Source organism: Limanda limanda, chromosome 6 (genome assembly GCF_963576545.1).
Source record: "Limanda limanda chromosome 6, fLimLim1.1, whole genome shotgun sequence".
NCBI lineage: Eukaryota > Metazoa > Chordata > Actinopteri > Pleuronectiformes > Pleuronectidae > Limanda > Limanda limanda.
Window position 1 is genome coordinate 9,246,873 of NC_083641.1, and position 20,681 is coordinate 9,267,553.

General features: G+C 42.2%; 1 protein-coding gene across 2 annotated transcripts in view; it reads right to left on the reverse strand.

The window, feature by feature from the left end:
- Positions 1-20,681, reverse strand: part of bcas3 (BCAS3 microtubule associated cell migration factor) — a 312,845-nt gene that overhangs the window by 69,469 nt on the left and 222,695 nt on the right. The window lies entirely within an intron of this gene.

Below are 20,681 nucleotides of genomic sequence, written 5' to 3' on the forward strand. Positions count from 1 at the left end.
CATAACCACCAAAGTGTGTGATTGGCAAATCTTGACTGCAGATGTCGCAGAAGGGATGAATACGCAAGATTCATTCAAGATTCAATGAATATTCAAGATTTTTCTTTGTGTACATTTTCTGGGTACTTCTACTATGGTTCTATAGGTGGTCCATCCTGGCAGATAACAGTATATTCTCTTGACTGACCCAACTGATGTAGTATAGTCTCTATTTTGTCTGCAAGGCTGTAGCATAGTCGATCATGAGAATAGTACATAGTAGTGGAGTCTGAAATGCTTGTCTATACTGAAGATCCACTTCCAACTCATTGTGCTCTTGTGTTATTAAGACTTGACCAGAAGTGGAGTGAGAAAATGTGAATGTCATCAAAAGCTGCTTTCTAAAATGCTGTATGCTGATTGTGTTGATAATTCTAACAAATACTAACCAGCTGACAATAACAAACACTAAAATTCCTCCGAAACCTAAAAGGGGAAATCTTTTGGCGCAGAAATATATATTAACTATCACCTATGAATATCAGCCACAGGCATTTTTTCAAAGATATTAATATCATTCTTCTTAAAGTCATTGTTTCAACTCCCACCTGTGTGGTAACTGTGTGGGTGTGTAAACATTATGGTAACCCCCAGGCCAGGTACTGTCTGCTCTGGTATATGAGGTGATACCACCAGTCTCCCACTGCCTTTTAATTACAAGTGAGGGTGGGGGGAGCCATTTTAATGAAAATGGGCCACATCATAAAAACAGATTTGACCAGGTTCATCCACAGTTCAGACTCAAGGACAGTAAACACACAGATAATTTGGACCGTACCATTCACAAGTGCAACACACTAGATAAGATTAGATTGCCTGAAACTGCTGTGATCCCAGTGGGGAAGGTGGGAAGGGTGGCATCAAATACTAATGAAAATAAAATGCACTTAAGAAATGCAATATACGTGTTCAATAGAAAGAGAGAAAATATTTATTTACTCTCAAACTTTCTACCTTTAACTTATTTAATCCTTATTTATCATGGGGAGTTTTTCTCACGGCCGTGCTCTTTTCAGCCCAAAGCCCTGTTTAATACACAGCTACATACATACATTTTGGAATTTGCCCAGTGCAACCATCATCTGTTCTATTGGCCACTGGGCAGATCTTTAGAGCCTTGCTAGAGGGCACATCTAAATAGTAATGGTAAACCAGAGGGGCGAGTGATGCCCATTGCCTTCCACCATCCCCATTTAACATGGGCAACAAACTGCTGACCCTCTGGTCTTCAGCTCACTGTATCTGTTGTATCTTCCAATGTATTATGGGTGAAAACTTGGTGGTATCTTTCATGGGAAACCTCAACAGTATGAGATAAGGGATGGGATAGACAGGTAAAAATCTCATGTTTCAATGTTTCCATACAGGACAGGAGGGCACACTGATTGGTTTGATAAGCATGGGAATTATGTAAAACATATCCTATGGCTTTCACAGTCACCAGATCTCAACCCGACTATATAGAGAACGCACGACACACTACCAAACACCAAATTAGGGAATATGTTGTGGAAGAATGCTGTATATCCTTCCACTACTTCAGCTACTTGGCATATCTATGACAAGTAACTATTGACCTTTCTAAGATGCTGTGGTGTTTTTTTCTATGGTGAGTGAAAAGGGCCATGCCACACAGCGGTGCATGGGTTTATGGACCTATGTAGAGTACTCTAATGTTTCTCAAGAGGATCGGGGTGCATGGAGGGAAGAGGGATGGAGAGCCATGGGTAGGAGGGTAACAGCTGGAGTTCAGCCGCTGACTTATTTTAACATCCATCGATCCCCACCCCTCTCCTCTGTTGGTGCTCCGATGGAGGGAGAAAAAGAAGGGAACCTAATTGGTGGGAAGTTACCCAGAAGCCCCTGACCTGGAGCAGGATGAGAGCCATAGTGTGTGTGTCCAGAGGGGGTCGGGGTGAAGGCAGCATCCTGGCAGGACATTAGGGACTCGGTTCCCAGCAGCACTCGCTACTCTCCTGCTCAGGCTCCATAAGTCTCTCCCTGCTGGGTCAATGCTGCCTTCCTCCGGGGGATTCCCACTTTTTCCCAAGGCTATGCCCAGCTAGCTCTAACTCTCTCTCCTTGCCAAATGACCCAGAGTTCGGCCACTCGCTTGCCTTATCTGTCCTTTCCCAGGGCTGTGGTACTCTGTCCATGTCCCCTGTCTCTGTCTGTCACCCTCTCTGTCATCTGATGTACAGTAGTCGCTGCATCTGAAGCATCAGCCTAATGATGGCCTGTCTCACTGAAATTAGCAGCAGTACATGCTGCTGCATACAAGACACAGTGTGCATGTTTGACTAAACAAATAAGCAAACCAATCAAGGAAATCTGAGTGTAATTCAATTCAAATTACGACAGCACTGGTCTTCACAAAGTGTTGTACTGTATACTGGGGAGGCCTTTTTCTGACATGTCATAGTATGAATAACACAGGTTTAAATTGCAAAGTGAATAAAGGCAGAATTCCATTCAGCTGCTTCAGTTTACAGGTCCTGGTAGTTTGTGATGCCCATAGAAGCAATGTGATGCCCATAGAAGCAATGTGTGATTATGTGTGAATGGGTTAATGGCAAAACTGTAATGTTTTGCTTTGAGTGATCATCAAGACTGGAAAAACGCCATTCAGACTTCACAGTACACGTGGCCCTTGAATTAGGACCCAGCGGTGAAATGATCCCAGTGACAATGCATCATCTATGAGCTGACTAAGCTGTCAGGCATGTGTCAGTGAGTGCGGTACCTGAGACACACTAGGGCTGAAAAGACTCAAGTTATAAGCAAAACACACACACACACACTTAGATTGGAGATATGATGAAATTATCCTAGTGACAATACAGCACACACAACACATTTTGACTTTTCAAAAATTATCAACTGTACTGAAACAAATCTAGAATGGCTGCCAGACCATGTCTTTATACATGTTTAAAGCTCAGTGTGAAAGTTTGCTTAAAAAAAAAATACTCATATTCAATTTACTATCCTCTTATTTCCCAAACTTTCACCTGTAGGTGGACCTTGAGTTAAGATTTTTCTTGTAAACATTGCTCTCAACTACAATACCATGGTTCAAGGTGAGTTTTGCTTTAGTACATGATAGTTCCCATCAGTGTGACCTGAACCCTGCCAGTCATACCATCTATGCCATTGTAAAACTTAACAAAAATACCCAACAGAATGAAATTACCAGAAAAAAACAGATGGGTGGTGGGGCTTTCTGACAGTGGCACAGTGCTAAGATGGTTAAGGTTCCCATGCTAGCGCCTGTTTACCCTGGGCTATTTCTGTAGAATAACACATACACACACGCTGCCCTATCATACCCTCTCCTTGTAATTTCTCATCCCTCCCCTCCCCTCCCAAGCTCCCTCCTCCTCCTCTCTCTCATCCCCCTTTTTCTTTCCCCTCTGGAGTGCGGGAGGGTTATGTGAACGGCCAGGGAGGAGGGCTGAGAAAAAGACGAGTGGAGTGTGAAAGAGGGGAGAGATGTTGTGGGGTCATCACTGAGTCATCATATTCCCTGGTAAGGCTAGCTGGAATAGTCTCTGAGTGCGTGCATGTGTTCATGCGTGTGTGTTCAGATGCTTCCCTTATATTGTATGTCTGAGTGGGTGTTAAAGTTTGCACATTCCAGTGTCCAGCATAAGTGTATTTATGTGCGTGGGCACGGGTGTGTGTATGCATGTTTTTAAGATGTGTTAATGGAACATCCGGTGTGTGTCTAACTCCCAGCCTGGCTGAGTAACACTTTTCTCTGATTATAACTCTACTGAAAACACAATCTCCTGCTTGTACCTCTCTGGAACCCTGTCATCTGTTCTCCGTGTCTGGGCTTAATCATCCCTTTGTCCTTAAAATATAATGATATACTGCTAATTTTCTGCCTGAATTATTCTCACTAGCAGCATTTTTTCCAGATCCAAGAAGAATGTAATTATAGTAAGTCTCCGGGACATGGTTTGGGTGGCCTGTGAAAGGATGAAGCACACGACTTTGGAGACTTGGCTGTATATCCTGGGTTCCACCTGTTGGTAGATTAAGATCTACTGAAACACTTACTTAAATAATGCAATAGTTTACATGACTCAACTCATGCTTCAGATACGTCTCTTTCAGTATTGCATCTTTCCTTAGGTCGATCCAAGGTTTAGTTGCAAAGGGTTAAAGATCATAGGAAATTATCTGAGACCATTATTACTGTATCAACTGCAATCAAATCTTTTTTCATGTTTCATTTATACAAAACTTTTTTCAAAATAACTGGGCAATATTAATCTCTCTTTGTAATTCATTGGCTAATGTGCAATCCCTTTCACTATATAGTATATTCTATCCACACTGTATGCACTCTGTTTACACTTTTCTTAATATATATTATATTTCCTTTTGTTTATATTACATTGTAAATTATTATTAATTTCTTGATGTCTATTTTTTGGACTGTGCTCGTAGCAAACTTCCTTATTGTGAGACGTACAGGATTATCTTATTTTTTCCACTGTAGTATCCTCTAGTTGTAGAAAGATGGTGTTTCAGAAGTAAGAAACTAGTCTGAAAACAAGGGCATCAAATGATGAAGTTCCATCTCACAGATTGACACAGTAGTTGTCAATTATAGATAATAAAAATGTAAATGAAACCAGAAACATCTGGAAATCATGTTTCCACTTAGCACCAACGGTCAAATGTACTTTCACACTTACATCTGAAACAATAAACATCAGAAATCTAAGATCTAATAAAATCTAATAAATCTAATAAATCTAATAAAAGAAGAATATTTCATGAAGAATTTAAAAATCATATAAATAGAAGCTTCAATCGTAGTTTGAGATATTGTGTCGACATGCAGCGAAAATATATATTGTTTTAAAACAATCTGGGGAGCTGCAATTTCATACAAAACCTATTTGTAAATGAAAATGAACTTTGCTTTAAGAGACAGGGTTGTCTTTATCCGTCTGTGTGCACTATTCAAAACATCCTTCTTTTACTGCCTCCCTTAAAATGCTTTGCTCGCTATCAACCCCATCACATCCCTCTCCTCTTTCTCTCTCTTCCTCGGCCTCCGCTCCTTTCATCTATTCGCCTTCTCCTCCTCCTCTTCTCCGCCTGCCCGAGTATCTGTGTGGCCTGGCTTTGCCTCTCAACAGTAACTCAACCCATAAACAAACTGCCGTACATGCTGTAATCACAAACCCCAAACTGCCTGACATTGAAAGGGCCACGTTTCATCCCTGGAAAAAAGAAAGACAGAGAGAGAGGCAGAGAGAGGAAGAGAGATAGAGAGAGAGGGACAGAGATAGAGAGAGGGAGAGAGAGGGGAGGAAATGAACAACGAGGGCTCCAGTGTTTGAGCCTCCTCCTCTTAACAGATGCGGCATGTAGTATCAGTTTGCTAAAGTGCGACTGGGAGGAGAGATAGATAGCGATGGAAGAGAAGCATATCTTTGAGGAGTTCCACATTGCCCAGTGCTGATCAAAGTGCTCTGCAGCCTTTGTGGCTAATTGTGGGGATTATCTGTAAGTGCTTGGAAAAGGCCGGCCTGGTTTTATGGGTGTTACACACTAACACACACACACACACACACACACACACACACACACACACACACACACACACACACACACACACACACACACACACACACACACACACACACACACACACACACACACACACACACACACACACACACACACACACACACACACACACACACACACACACACACACACACACACAGTCTACATATGCTATTGCATCTGGCAATAGCTGGGAAAATGCTCAACTGACCTCAGATGAATAACTCAAGTTTCTGTGTATTTGTGGAGCAAGACAATGGCAGCAAATAGGACTGGCTGCAGAGTGAAGCACTGGTTTGAAGCGGGAAGCGATCCAGGAGACATGAAGAATCGGAGGCAGACATCCTGTCGTGTTGATCCGATTTCAAGGACAGTGGCGAGACTGGAAGGTTTGGAGTGCCAAACGACTTGTCAGTGTCAGTTGTAAAGCTGCCTCCCCTGAAGCCACTTCCCCTGCTGACACCGACACAGACACACACACACATGCACAGTCGCACACATGTACAGTCATGCACGAACTCACTCACAACTCTGGTCAGCTGAGTGGATCCTAAGTGAGGTCAGGAGGAGTTTGGAAACACGCACGCAGCTCACATAGAGACTTTCTTTCTAGGGTTTATGAGTCTTCTCTATAGTTTGCCTGACCACAAACACACACACACACTCACACATGTACATTTACACTCAGGCAGACGCACAAGAAAACTCACATAAAGCTGATATAGCGGATATGGTTTTGTGAGGGGGAGAAGGGTGTATGGTCGGCGTCAGGTCCAAGCAATTATCCAAGTGTCCAAACCTCTTTCAAGCAGCCACAGCGGAGCCAGACAGACCTCGCACACACACACAATCACACACACACAACTCTCAACTCAAACTCAGGGATTTGCCCGACATAATTCCACTTCTATTCACCATGAGAGGTTTTACAAGGTTAGGTCCAAAATCTCTGAGCCACTGCTAACTACAAGCCGACTACCAGCTGGCCCTTAGCCTCCAGTCTTAGAGCTCAAGTGCTTGATTCTGGCCCAGCGAATGGCCTTTTGGGCTCGAAGCCCCGAAAACCTTTCTAATAAGACGAGCAGAGAAGACAATGGCAGGCAGCTAATCTTGTCTTTATGTAGCCTTTCTCTGTCAGTGGGGGGCACTTGTAGAGGCGGTGCTCAGGTAACGCAGTGTGTCAAAGGTTAAGCTGGGAGATTCAGACTTGCACACACAAGTTAATTAAAGTTTGTCTAAGGGGGTAAGAGTGTCTCTCGAGGAGGCTGCCAGTGTCTGAAGGCTCGCCTGACACAGGAATGCCATTGACTTCAAAGTTGGCTGGCTGCCGCCAAGTTGTTTCCAGAAAGCGCTCACAGGCACAAGACTGGAGCCGGAATCTGAACAATTAATGAACAATTTTCTGCTCGTTTGCACGGTGAGCAGGCACAGGTGGAAGTCTGTGTTTCTGTTGGACCGGTCAGCTTACAGCAATATTGTTTTATGTATTGTTCGTTCACTTTTCTTTTCTATAACAGGGAACTGAATACGCTTGGGTTTTGCACTGTTCAATCGTACAATTGTAAGTATTATTTGTTATTCTGTGACATTCTGTAGACTCAATGGTTTATCAGGAAAATAATCTGCAGTTAGTTTTTTTTGCATTTGCATCCCTACTTTGTACTGAAGAGGCACCAATATTGTTGTCAACTTGTCGCGGAGGAGCTCCAAGGAGCAGAAGGATGATGGTGATTTACAACCTGAAGCAAAAGTGAAAGTAGGGATGTCCCCAGTCATTTAAAAGGACAGATGCTGGGGCCAACCCAGGCATGCACAGATTCTGGCTTTAAAACCAGATGTTTTCAGAGTCACGCATTTTCTGTCAGTTTAATTGACATTTTGCTTTGAAAGTGCTGTCAACTATAACTTTGGCATTCTGTTCATGCTGTGGTTGGAGAGGATGTCTACATTTTGTCTGGGAGTTTTTCTATCACTAGAGACACCCTGACATCATCTTTTTATGATAGAAAACTATACTATAGGACAGCATAAAATAAACTGTAGGTGCAGCGTGTCCCCAATAGTTGTCTAACCCTCACTTTCTTGCCAATATCAATGGGCCTCATTCACCAACATTTCTTAAGTGGAAATTTCTTCTTAAAACCCACTTATGCAGTTTTTACAAAGGTTCTCATATTCACCAATGTTTTATTAACTGGGGTTTATTCTTATATAAGAACAGAATCTACTCACACTGAAGAGCACTTTTACGAAATCTTGAAAACGGAAAGGCCTGTGTAAAATAATCAATTATTGCACTGCACCCAGGCCAGTGGATGCATTGCTCCCTGTGTGCTCACCGCGCACTGAGCAGGACCTGAACCTTCTTCAGAACACTTTGTCTGAACCTGGCCCAGCATGTCTGGTCCCAATGGGTCCATCAGGCTCAGGTTGAGTATCCACAGATTCTCAGCTGAGGGGTTCACCTGCAGGTCTGAGTTTTTCAATGATTTGCAGCTCCAGCTCAGATAACTCTGTGCACCTTCCTTTCCTCTTTTCTTCCCCCTCTCTTTTCTGTGTTTGACAACGCTTGTCTTCAGATCTGAGATTGAACTATTTAATTTTTACTTCAATTATGCAACTTTCTCTCGATCTAGCTTTTACTGTACATGTAACTGTTCTGTGTATTGTTTTTTTGTGGCATTTGCTGGACCTAGGAAATAATAACAACTTTTTTAAAGTTTGACTCCAGTGCGGTGCCGTCTTGAGAATTTAGTTCAATCATTCCGGTCTTCTTAAATGTTCTTTCCAGTTTCTGTGTTTTCTGTGTGTGCACACGGCACTGCAGTCTCATGCTCTTTAAAGGGGAAATTAAAGGGCATTTAACTTGGCTCATTGGGAAAAACGGTCACACGCTCTCAACTTACGAAGACATGGCCTTCACCAGTATAAGAACACAGATGCAAACGATTCTGCAGTTTAAGAATGCGTCATGAATCTGACGTGGAGTTTTCTTAGGAAACTTCTTAAGAACAAATTTAAGACAATAATAAAGAAGACATTGGTGAATGAGGCCCTTTAATCTTAAAGGAAGCTAATAAATGATTTACTGTATCAGGCCAATAATTGCATATCTTTTCGGACGGCAAAGTCATTTGGCTTTCGTGAACAGCTAGGCTGGATCACTTGAAAAGGAATGGTGAAAAAAAATCGGAACAAAAGAGTGAATGAAGAAACAGACAGCAGATGTGTAGAGGAGGAAGAGGATAACCTCGGGAGGAATATAAAAAGAGAGTAGTCTGGAGAAAGGGATGAAGAGGAAGGAAGGAGGAAGAGGAGGAGAGAAGATGAGCAGACAGTATCCTTTATGTATTGGCTGAGTGTCTCCCAGGGCTTCTGTAATGCTTTACACAGACCCGTACTCCAAGGTCGCCGTACGGATGCCTGTCCAGCTGTTTTCATATTCAGGTTCGGCCTCGTTTTTCTCTCTACTGTGCGATTTGTTTTTATCTCCGACGGTCGGGCAGATTATCGCCAGAGGCAACAGATTAATTACAACAAAAGACAACCAAAAAGACAAAATCAATGAGGAGCTGCCAGGGTTTTAATCCTGATTAGTAAAGGGGGGGCATGAATTCATGCAAATGTACAACCCTTCATACATCTCTCAGTTATCATCTGCAAACTGAAAAGAGACAAAAAACAAACGCTCTCAACACACAGGGTCTGTGATGACAATGAATCCAACACAGGTGCAGTGAGAGCCTGGGAGTTGTTCAGTTCACCTTCACCCTGGAGACCAGCCTGCAGCACTAACAGCAGTGTTAATGAGGAGTAGTTAGCCTAGCAGGAGGTGCTAACAGGAGGACACAGGAGAGTTAACTGGCTCCACGAGAACAGACTCCTGCCACGGTCTAAACATGCAACTCTTGCTAATACAACCTGTGAATGTTGCACTTGAGATACAGTCTCGGTCTCATTACAAAACTTGTAGACGTCATCTTGATACTTCAACTCCCAGAATCCAACACGATGAACACGATTCAGTTCATACAATCTGTGCTGTACAAACATTTTGGATAGAAAACATGTCTGCACACACAGACTCTTGTGTACATGGGTAGATGCAAAAATGTATGAGACGCAGTTCCTTGTGTCTACACAAATGCAGAAAGTATCATTTGAGCTTAAAGGTGTGGAGGTTTCTTCATGCAGGAGGCCTGAGTTTGGTTTAACGGGTTAAACTGTTTAAAACCTTTACAGCAGTGCTTTGACCCTTGATTAAGAAAAGGAAAAAAACTCTATAAACGCTCTTTAAAAGTTCTTTGAGGAAATATTATTCAAGATTTAGTTGTTAGTTTGTGAGTTTTTCAATGAACTCCACAATGATTGCAAAGACTTCGATCCCTCCACTGACCTCAGTGATTGACACGGGAGATGAGGACACATGTCTAAAACCGGAGAAGGGGAAGAGAATGGATTTATTTCTGCTGCCCATCGCCTCTGGGAGATAAACACCTACAGATATGGCTTTGCTGTCAGAATGTCATTTGTATGTGGCATAGATAACACAGACATGGCCCTGCTGTGACCCCCCTGCTACCATCTGCTTTGGTTGGGCTACGCCAGCCGCTCAGCTCGCCTGCCTCCACGGTTACTGACCCATTCCACATGCCAAAAAACAAGACAGATGCCCCTGATACCCCAACTCCAGCCTGACCCCCCCCATAGCTCCCCACAGCATTTCAGCGCCTCACCCAGTCGACCAGACCTGACTCCCCTGACCGCCTCAATCTCTCTTCCTCCCCATGCCTCTGCTAAGGCTAGTGGCTAGCCTCGGTCTGCGTGACGAGACATATGCTACGTGATGACAGCGGAGATAAAGCCGTGTGTCGCACACAGGTGGGGTTTACAGATTGTGGACATGTAAGCATGTGCACAAACACACACAAGCTATGTGGTAGAGCGGGAGACCGAAACACTGAAATCACGGAACACTTGAGCTGTGTACATATATGTATTTCAGGCATGAGAAGCAGAATGAGAGCCCTTCAAACAGATAGAGACAAACACACGTGCATGCAGCCCCAGACATTGACGCGCACGCACACACACAAGCACACACACAAGCACACACACACACACACACACACACACACACACACACACACACACACACACACACACACACACACACACACACACACACACACACACACACACACACACACACACACACACACACACACACACACACACACACACACACACACACACACACACACACACGCAGACAGGAGGCCGTGGTCCATCCTCTGACCGTTGGGTGACCTGACAGCCCAGCAGCTGCTAGTTGTTTGATGTTTCACTCTGAGGATCACATTTCATTTTTAGACTCTTCGGCCAATAGGAGAGAATAAGAGGGACAGAGGGAGGCTCTTCTTCCTCTTCTCACCCCTTCGCCATAGCGCCACCAACCAGACATGATGAAGACCAGACATGTGCACATTAACCACTGTGTTGCTGATGCACTGTATCTGTACTTATGTAAAGTTACTCCACACATGCAGGTTGACAAAGTGTGCTGCACTGCTGTGACTGAGAGGCGAGTCGCTCTGTCACAATGCATTCACACATTAAACAAGTCAACTGACAATGGCACATTACACAGAAGTGTGTGTTTGTGTCCCTGTGTTTGTGTGTGTGTACGTAAGCGTGTGCAACAGATGGAGACAGGCTGGACATTAGACCCTCTGGCCTGATGACATGTAAGTCATCACACAGCAAATCTGAACACTGCCTTCAGACAAACACACACACACACACACGCACGCACAGACAGTAACACACACACACACACACACACACACACATGCTTGTCAAATCATCACATTCAAGCATACATGAGTGAATGTCTTATTTTAAGTACTTAGACACGTCATACATCTTAACTTAACAAGACAAAGATTTTGTATTATTATTTCTATGAACGACTGGCTTTGTTGAGAAAAAATGAAAAAAAAAAAAAAATTCAGTTTCAGATAGTTTATGCATCTTTCATTCTAATGTGTACAGTATACTATAATATACGTGTAATAAATTGCCTTCACAGAATCTATATTTGAGATATTTATGTGAACTAATTCTCATGTCTTAAGCAGGAATCTACTAACCCACATTACCAGGGACTAATTCAAGATTCACAGATTCATAAAATTCACAGAGTGAGCAACACAAACACAAATAGGTTGATTTTGTATTCAGAAATTTTACCAATCATAGGACAAATATGTCCACTGGTTTCCATATTCAATTTCAATATGCTAAAAATTTGCAAATGTTAATGTTTATTTTTTTCACACAGAATAACTCCACATTCAGTATTGTAAAAGCTTTTGCTGCATTTGAAAATGTCAGCAAAATAAGTAGCAATATGCAACAATAGCAAAGGGATACAAAAAATAAAGTGATAATCTAATGTGAAATTTGAATTCATTACCACAGTCCAACTCAACAAACAAAATTATCTGATTTGTTTGCACTTTTTCACGGAACTCAAAAAGGAGAGCTGGCTGCTGGTTCACTAAAAAATAGCCACAGCTTTCACTGTTTCTGAGGATGGAATACGGATGGGGGGGGAAACCACTTCCAACATTGTGAGTTACACCTGTTATACCGGTCTGGCAGAGCAATCAGCCGGAAATGGAAAAAATGCAGCTCCTGAAAACAGGGCTAATGTAAAAAGAAGAGAGCTGCTGTTCACTCGTGTCCTCATCTTTCCCTGCGCTGTAATGAGTGGATGTGGCCTCTTAGTGTGTGGCCACTCGAGAGTGAGAAGACGAGGAGACTGCCACAGGCTAAAGGGCAGCTTTAGTCAGTTCACTCAGAGTGAACACACACACAAACACACACAATGTGAAGAGGGGCTCAAATAAGCATCTTTACCAGGAATTCAAGAATAAGGAGGCTCCGGCGCCATGCGTGGCTGCTCACCCTCGACTGAAAACACAGACACACACACACACACACACACACGTAGACGCAGAGTACTTGAGAGGCACAGAACATGAGAAAACATAGAAAATGCACACACCCTCATATACACATTCCACAATCACATAACAACAACTTATCCTGACCCTTTTTTTTTCTTCTGCTGAATGGTTTTGCATTCCATCCTTCCTGTTAAAGTGAGATAATCGCTCTTTGTTTGACGAGAAGGAGCTAACCAGTGGGCCTGACATGTAAGCCTATTAGCTCCTTTAGCCTTCAGCCAACACCACAAACAGTACAGCTTTCTGCACTGCTCACCAAAGGTGTTGTGTCACACTGTGTCTGGAAGGAGGGGAGAGTTTTGGTATAAGCAAGCTCTATGTAGTAAGTCCACGTCTGGTTTAAAAGTGAAGGGAGTGGGGGGGGCTACCAACACAAGGGGGGGGGGGGGGGGGTACAATAACTGTGTTTTTGTCCGTAAAAAATAAATAAATAATGGTTTGGTTATATTTTGCATAATTTTCGCATTTAAGCTGGTTTCTTAGAAGGAATTTGGCCAAAATCTAAAAGTCCTGATGGTATGAGACTAAGACCACTGCGTTTTATTGATGTTCGCAGAATTCGGTGTGGACTTCCTGCGGAGGTGGCTTTATCACAAATTAAGCAGGAGATTCTGTTTACACCAAAATCTCTGGAGCTTCTATATTCTTCTGCAGAGATAACATGTCGTCGACAGCACATCGACACCGGCGTCAGCTCTTATCAACGAAAACCCTCTTGACATCTTCGTCGGTGTCTTCTCCATTGTTGCATGGCGTTGTTCATCTGGAGATATTTGTTTGCTTCGTGTTTTCATCGGTCTTGTGTTTGAACGCAGCGAATCCCGGGAAAGGTCCCATGCTGTGTTCTCACATCAGCTCCTCCTCCTTTGTGGACTTTATACTCGGGAACTGGCCTCAGAAAGTCAGCAGACAGACTGGAGGATCTCACCCACGGACATTTGCATTCTCCAGAGTTCAGTGTATGTCTGAAAGCAGCTTTGACGTGGATTCTTTACACTGCCAGGTCTGAAACTCTGCAATGCAATAAATACCTTAAACTGTTATTTATTTTGAATTCTTCAGAAGAAATGGATCAAATACACTCTAACTTGCCTTGAAAACTCCTACATATATCATATGTGTGAATAGAAATTAAATCATTTTGACATCATCAAAAAAAATATTAGTAAGAGCATATCCTGAGTCCTCAGCCCTGTTTTCTACAAAGTTGAGAGGGATTTGTAATACACCAAAGCGGTGAAATTTTGTTCACATTATTTGCACAAATTTCCCAGCTAACATGTTGTTGTTGGCCATTTGTATTCATTCATCAGTAGAAAATACTGCCACTGTTCAGACACTGGCAATACATACACATACACACCGTGTGTGCATAAACTGTGACTGCATTTAATTTTATTTCTGTATGTTAATGAATTAAAGTCATTCATTTTTTTCATGAAAGATTTAGTTTGAGACTGACACTGATTTTCAGGACTTGAGTGACTCCACTTGGATTTAAGCACTGATGATGGAATTGAACTTGAGTATTGACTAGATTTGAAAAATTGGAGACAAGGACTCACACTCTTTTGTCTGTATCTACTGGCAAATTTGCATTGACTTTACATCCAACTGAGCCACTTAGCACATTCACTTGAGCTGCTTTCAGACATGCTCTGAACTTTGTTGAATCTCAGGATTGAAAGCTCCAGAGATTTCTGTGTGGTTGTGAACGTGTCTCGGTGGAGAATCTCCTGCTGTGTTCTTCATGTGTAAAAAGACATACATCTACAAAGATAGACATCTATGCATTCCTGTTATATTCCTTTGGACAATCTTTCAGTGCATTGAAATTTTTTTTGAACACGTAAGTATATCTAAGACAGAGAGGATGAAGCCACCATCTTCTTAAGTTAACTGGACTGATACATACTGATACCCTAAAATCTTGTGTGTTTAGTTCAGAAGCTTTCTGAAGACTTTTCTTGATGAAAAAATATTAATGATGAATGATTATGTGTCAGTACAAGCAGGTACAAGAGGCAATAAAGACAACCAAGAAGGCATGGGGACACGCACACACACACACACACACATGCTATTAACCTTACACACACATTGCCTTGATAGTCTGTGACCTGTTTCTTCGGCCTGGCTTAGCCTTCTCAACACCCCCATAAACATGACAAGGCCTTAGGATCAAAGCTGTCTAGGCCCCCTCTATTCACAAAGAAACACCGCAGACACACACACGCAGACGCACACACGCAAACGCAGACACGCACACGCACACACACACAAAAACACACACACACACTTGATGCAAAGAAAGTTCTGTGTCTTTAGCCATCATCAGTCTGATTAGAGCCGCTGGTCCAGGAGTGTTTCCTTATTGGCAGAACTCTGCTCAGAGGCACTATGGGCTGTGCCGCGAGCTTGCCCACGAAGCGAAAACACTGAAGATTAGCGTCTTTGTCCCAATTCTGTGAATCGAGAGCTGCGGTGCTACTAGTAAATGAACAGCGGATGGAATTGTCTCACTTTCAGAGCGCTGTATAATACTGAAGGTCCCTTGGGCTAGTCAGATGAAAAAATGGGACATTTTCATAATTTGCCAGAAGAGACAGAGAAATTACAGCTGATTTCTTCACTGGGTCAGAGGAGGCACAAGTAACCATGGTAAGAAGTGTACAGTAGATTGGGCGGCTGTGGCTCTGGAGTTAGAGCGGCTGGTCCACTAACTAGAACGTAAACTGTTTGATCCCCGTCTCGTTCCCTGTGAAAAACATATAAGCCCATTTTGTATCGTATGGAATAACATTTTTTTTTTAGATATCATAGTGAAGCTTGCTAAAAGTGATCATGTAAAGGTGAGTTTTCTGATGTGGTCCACTCTACAGCGAACACAGGCATCTGCCATGTCAACATTTTTTTTATATCAACCATAAATTTACCTACATGCCTGGAAATGTCTTCTTGGTTAACACAAGATAATTTCAATTATTCATGTTTTTGCTGAGCATGGCTTTGGCCATTTAAACATTTAGTAGAGATGTTTTTAAACACATTATAGTTAGCTCTACCGATGTAATGTACAACTAACTAATAGAAAAAGAGAAAAACAACCACGTTATTGGAACTGAATATGAATGCAGAGCCAGTTTTGGTTGTCCAGTAGGGTGAGAAATAAGGAAGAAAAAAAAGAATATTTGTCCCTCCAGCAGCAGGTAAGTTATAATGGATAAGACATGCTACCTCACTGCAACTTCTCCTGTGAAAGCCATTAGCCTATACTGCAGCGCTCAACGACAAGTCATCCTCAACTTTGCGTGCAGACCTGTGTGTGTTTGTTTGAGTGTGCACTAGAGTGCTTTTACAGCCCCTACAAACCAGTGAACCAGCTGAGCTGTACGACTGTGTTTTCCATAAGAACACGAATGTGACCGACATCTGACCTTCAACTTCTGAACTCTTTCTTCACTTTGAGGAAACAGACATTTCTGCACATGCTAACTTGAAACAATCAGGCAGGAAGAAGATAAGTGAGTTTTGCTGGACACAAATTAAATTTGGTATAATTAGGTATGGTAGGGTACTACTGTATTTCAACAGGTCTCAGATCTGTGTGTCAAAATGTGTAACACCCCCATCCATTCTGAGCAGGCTTATTCAGGACGACAGCATTGAACTGAACCTAATTATTCTCTGGTCTATTCATGTTTAATGTTTACTTGAGTCTCATTCTAATAAGGTTGAATTTTGTTTAATTTAATTAGCTCATTAGAGTATAGAAAAGGGCTGGGTGATATAACTTCAAATCAAAATCACAATAGTGTAGAAAACATAGAAACATGGCTTAAAAGTCTGGGAAGGCAAGATAATAAAATACTTTTGGAAAGGAATGGAGACTGAAAAGTAAAATAACAACATGTATGTTATCAACTTTCATTTAAAGAGTGGATCTCTGGTTCAGCTTTGATTCACCATACAACACAGGGAAACTTTGCAATGATGGATGATTAATGACATTTTGGATGTGCTCACTTTTAGTTCTACCTCCACAAAGTGGTTAAGATACTGTTACAGGATACCTGATCGTATGTCTGCTCATATCTTGTTCTGTCAGACTTTATGGCAATGTTTCAATGTTCCAGAATCTCAGAAAAATAACATTGCTGTGTATAATCTAGTCTTAACTAATAAAAATGATAATCAAAATGGTGTCAAAGGTGTTTTACAGGCTGCTTTAGTGGCTATGCTAACAGGAAATTAATACATGGACAACATAACAAAATACTTTTTCTAATTAAAAACTGTTCTTGGCAGAGTTGTCGATGAACTTTAAGATACCAAATATGGGCAAGTACATGTCTAAAAGCAAGTATGGACAACAAGCAACACTTGCAGACTAAAACACACACACACACTGAGGCTGTGGACAGGTCCAGCAACACCTCTGAGACTGTGATCCCACCTTTTCCTGCAGTGTGATGCCACTTGGGTAAAGGGTGAGAAGGGAGGAGGGAGAGATGCTATGGAGCTAAGTGCCTAGGTGGTAACTCTTGGCCCTAAGACACAAAGTGGCACTCTGGGAGACTGGGACTTCATCTTCCAAACAGTTCGGACACAAAAGGAACACCTCGGTCTCAGAATGCCATCTCACATTTGAAGGTAGAAAGGTCAGTCATCGCTGTCCGCCGCACCCCCTTTCACAGTAAAATTCCATCTTGACATACAAAGCCGGGATAGTTTATTTTCTGTCTCTGTATATCTTGGTAGTGGTTTTGGAATCATGGTCCTCAGTTATGCGGGCAGCAAATTGCTTGTCTCATATCCCCTCTCCTCGACCCCACCATGGATTGTATTGCGTTAATGTTGCTGAATGGAGGAACCAAATCCCAAAATATAATTTCGAGTATATCATAGAGTTCAGAGGATTCTCTGTGAAGCCAGCAGTGTCTCGATTGGTTTCTTTGTATAAAGGTTTGTGAACTGCAACCCATTATATTTGCAATGCTTTTCATCTTGTTGTAAAACCTCTGAGGTTATGACGCAGTGGGGTTTTCTTCACCATGCAAGTGATTTTCCCATCACAAAAGATTTTTGCACTGGTTTGCCACTTCACAAGTCTCCATCACCTTCTTTTCTTCCCCTTGGCTTCATTCTAATCTTTGCTCTGCCTCATACAAACAGACCACTCCACCTAAATGGCAAGTCTCAACTCTCAGTCAACACCGAACCTGAATGTGGGACCATTTCTGTGCCGCCACTCAAAAATCCTTAAAATATGTCAAAATGAAATTTGCTGGGAAAAATGTACAACAGTGAGGATCTACATCAGCATTTGACAATCTCCGCAATTCCATTTGTCAGTGAATCAAACACCAGGCTATTGGTTTCAAAAATGGAGAATCCGATTACATTTACAATGCTGAACTTGTCTCAACTGCTCCACGTAGCATCACTGGGTATCAGCACAAGCAAAACAAGATCTGTGTCATGTCTACAGTCTGGCAGTATGTAAACAGGGTGTGTGTAGTCAAGGACCACACCTTCCACAATGATACATTTGTGGATTAAAGTCAAACATGCATGTGTTATCAGTAATAATAGTTTTCACACAATCAAAGATTTTTACATCTATGGCTTCTTGTTGAGCAAATCTTGCTCAATAGCCACCACAATCCCTCTCCTCTTCCCCCACAGCTAATGCTGTGGCTGGATCCATTAGCTCAGTAGCACAAATGCTGCAGATTAATGTCGGATCACAGTCACAGGGTAAGCTCGGGCCAGGCAACATACACACCTTATCCCATAGCGCCCACTGGGCTATGGTGGCCCTCGTGATAATCAACACAGTCTCAGCTTTTTGAAACACAAATGCACTCCTGACTTTGCCGTGCTGTAAATCTGGCCAGCAGTCTATGGAGGGCCAGCAGGGAGTTAATGGCTGCCTCATAAAACCCTGAGCAGGGAGGTCAGGACTACAGCCGAGATGCCTGATGCCCCAAATAAGAAGCATGTGGGGGGCAACCAATCCCACAAGGGGAGGGGTGACATGTTGCATTCATGTCTGTTGGGAATGACCCATGTAACAACTTGACAGCTAGGAGCAACAACTGGGGTCATATATTTGATGTCCCTGATCTGTAACTTTTTGTTGGACCTCAGGCCCAGTTCAGAACTGGTAATAGCAGCGGTCTCAGGTGATTTGATCACAAGCCGACAAGTTCCGGTTGTGAACACACCCAAGATGCATTTGAGATCTGATCTCACACACACCACATTTTGAGGTGGTCTGGATGCATGTGGCCACATTATTTTAGCAGTGTTAATGCACATGCATTGCGAGCAATATTGAAAGATCATGGACTAAACAAATGCCCTCGCACAATGAACCAAAACTACAAAAAACACTTCTTTGTGTTTCCTATATATTGATGTGGCCACTGTCAAAATATCAAACCTGACCACCCCTCACTGATGTATTTTTCTTCAAATGAGTAAAATGGTATTTGGTCGAGCTGCAGACAGCACAGTGATTCACTCAGCTCATCCTGGCTCCGCAGACACATCTGTATAGTCAGACCGGCTAAAAACAACATCATCTGATCTTTGTGAGTACAACTGGTGTACATGTTTATCTGAGTGTAGAGAGAAGAAGTGAGATCTGATCACAAGTGGTAACTAGGGACACAATCTAATGCAACGTGTAATGTCCACTTGTGATTCAGCAGAGAAAGATGCCTATGATGTTGTTTCAAGGTCGGCCCCTATTCTCGGTCTCTTTAATGCAGCTGAGACGTCTGAAAGCAAATATGTGCACTTCTGAGTTATGATTATGTTTTTATATACTGTTTGTTCAGATCAAAAATGACCTTCAATAGAGTCCAAGCTGAATACAATTTCTGCCCCCAGCATCATTTTTTTGAATCTTAAAATCTAAATTTTTTAAGATGATATGTTGGATATGAAGCATGGAATCACAAAAAGCAAAAAAAAAAAGGAATGAAGTATTGAGGCCTGAGACCTTTTAGAACACACATCCATACTGCAAATAATATATTTTTCTATAAATCCCGGGCATTCATTCAACCAAACTATGCAAAACTAGTAAACTCTTGAATAAAGGTCTATAAACAAACAACCTCTAAGGATCTAAGAAAATTACAGCAAGAAAAATCGAATCTTAGAAATCCTCTGACAAATTCGTTTTTTTTATACTGTGACTTTATATATTCGTATTCAATCAATCAATCAAATCAAATCATATTTTGTATAGCCCATTTTTGCAAATCACCAATTTTCTCATAGGGCTCATAGGTATTCGTACCCAGCCCAAGAGCTGATGGTTTTTAAAACTTGACTGTATTTTAAGAACAACAAAACATGGGACAGTTAACTATATTTTTTATATTCGTAGTAGGTGAACAAAACTTTCAAATAAATAAGAAATAAATGCAAACATATGCTCACGCTCACATTGTCAAATACCATTCGAGCGTGGTTCTCTTGGAGGTCTATCACTGTCACTGTAGCGCTGTGGTAACTCCTGCCTTATCAGCTGAAGGCCTTTGCTGCTTTAACACCAGCCTCTGTCATACTCAGTTCTTCAGTTCAAAGACAACACTGCATGGGAGATCAAAGCATGGCCAATCTGGTATGCACACAAACACGCTCGCCACACTAACACACAGTACACATGATAACACGTCCATAATCTCAGTCGCACAGTCAGACACTGGCTCTGACCACACATGCCCCTGGCATTGATCAAAGGGAGGAATGTGATAGATAGAGAGCAGATAAGAGGAGAGAGAGAGAGGGAGAGAAGGTGGTTTCACTTCACTAATCTGGCTGCTGTGGAAGGCAGATCAGGATAAAGAGTTCCGGTTTTAAAACATTTAACAACATTCCGTGCGGTGCCAGATCAGTGTATATATTCAAGAACAATAAACACAAGCACAAACGTACACACATTTATACTGCCTCATTTGTTTGGGCATGATTCAAAGTCAGAGGGCATCCTTGCGT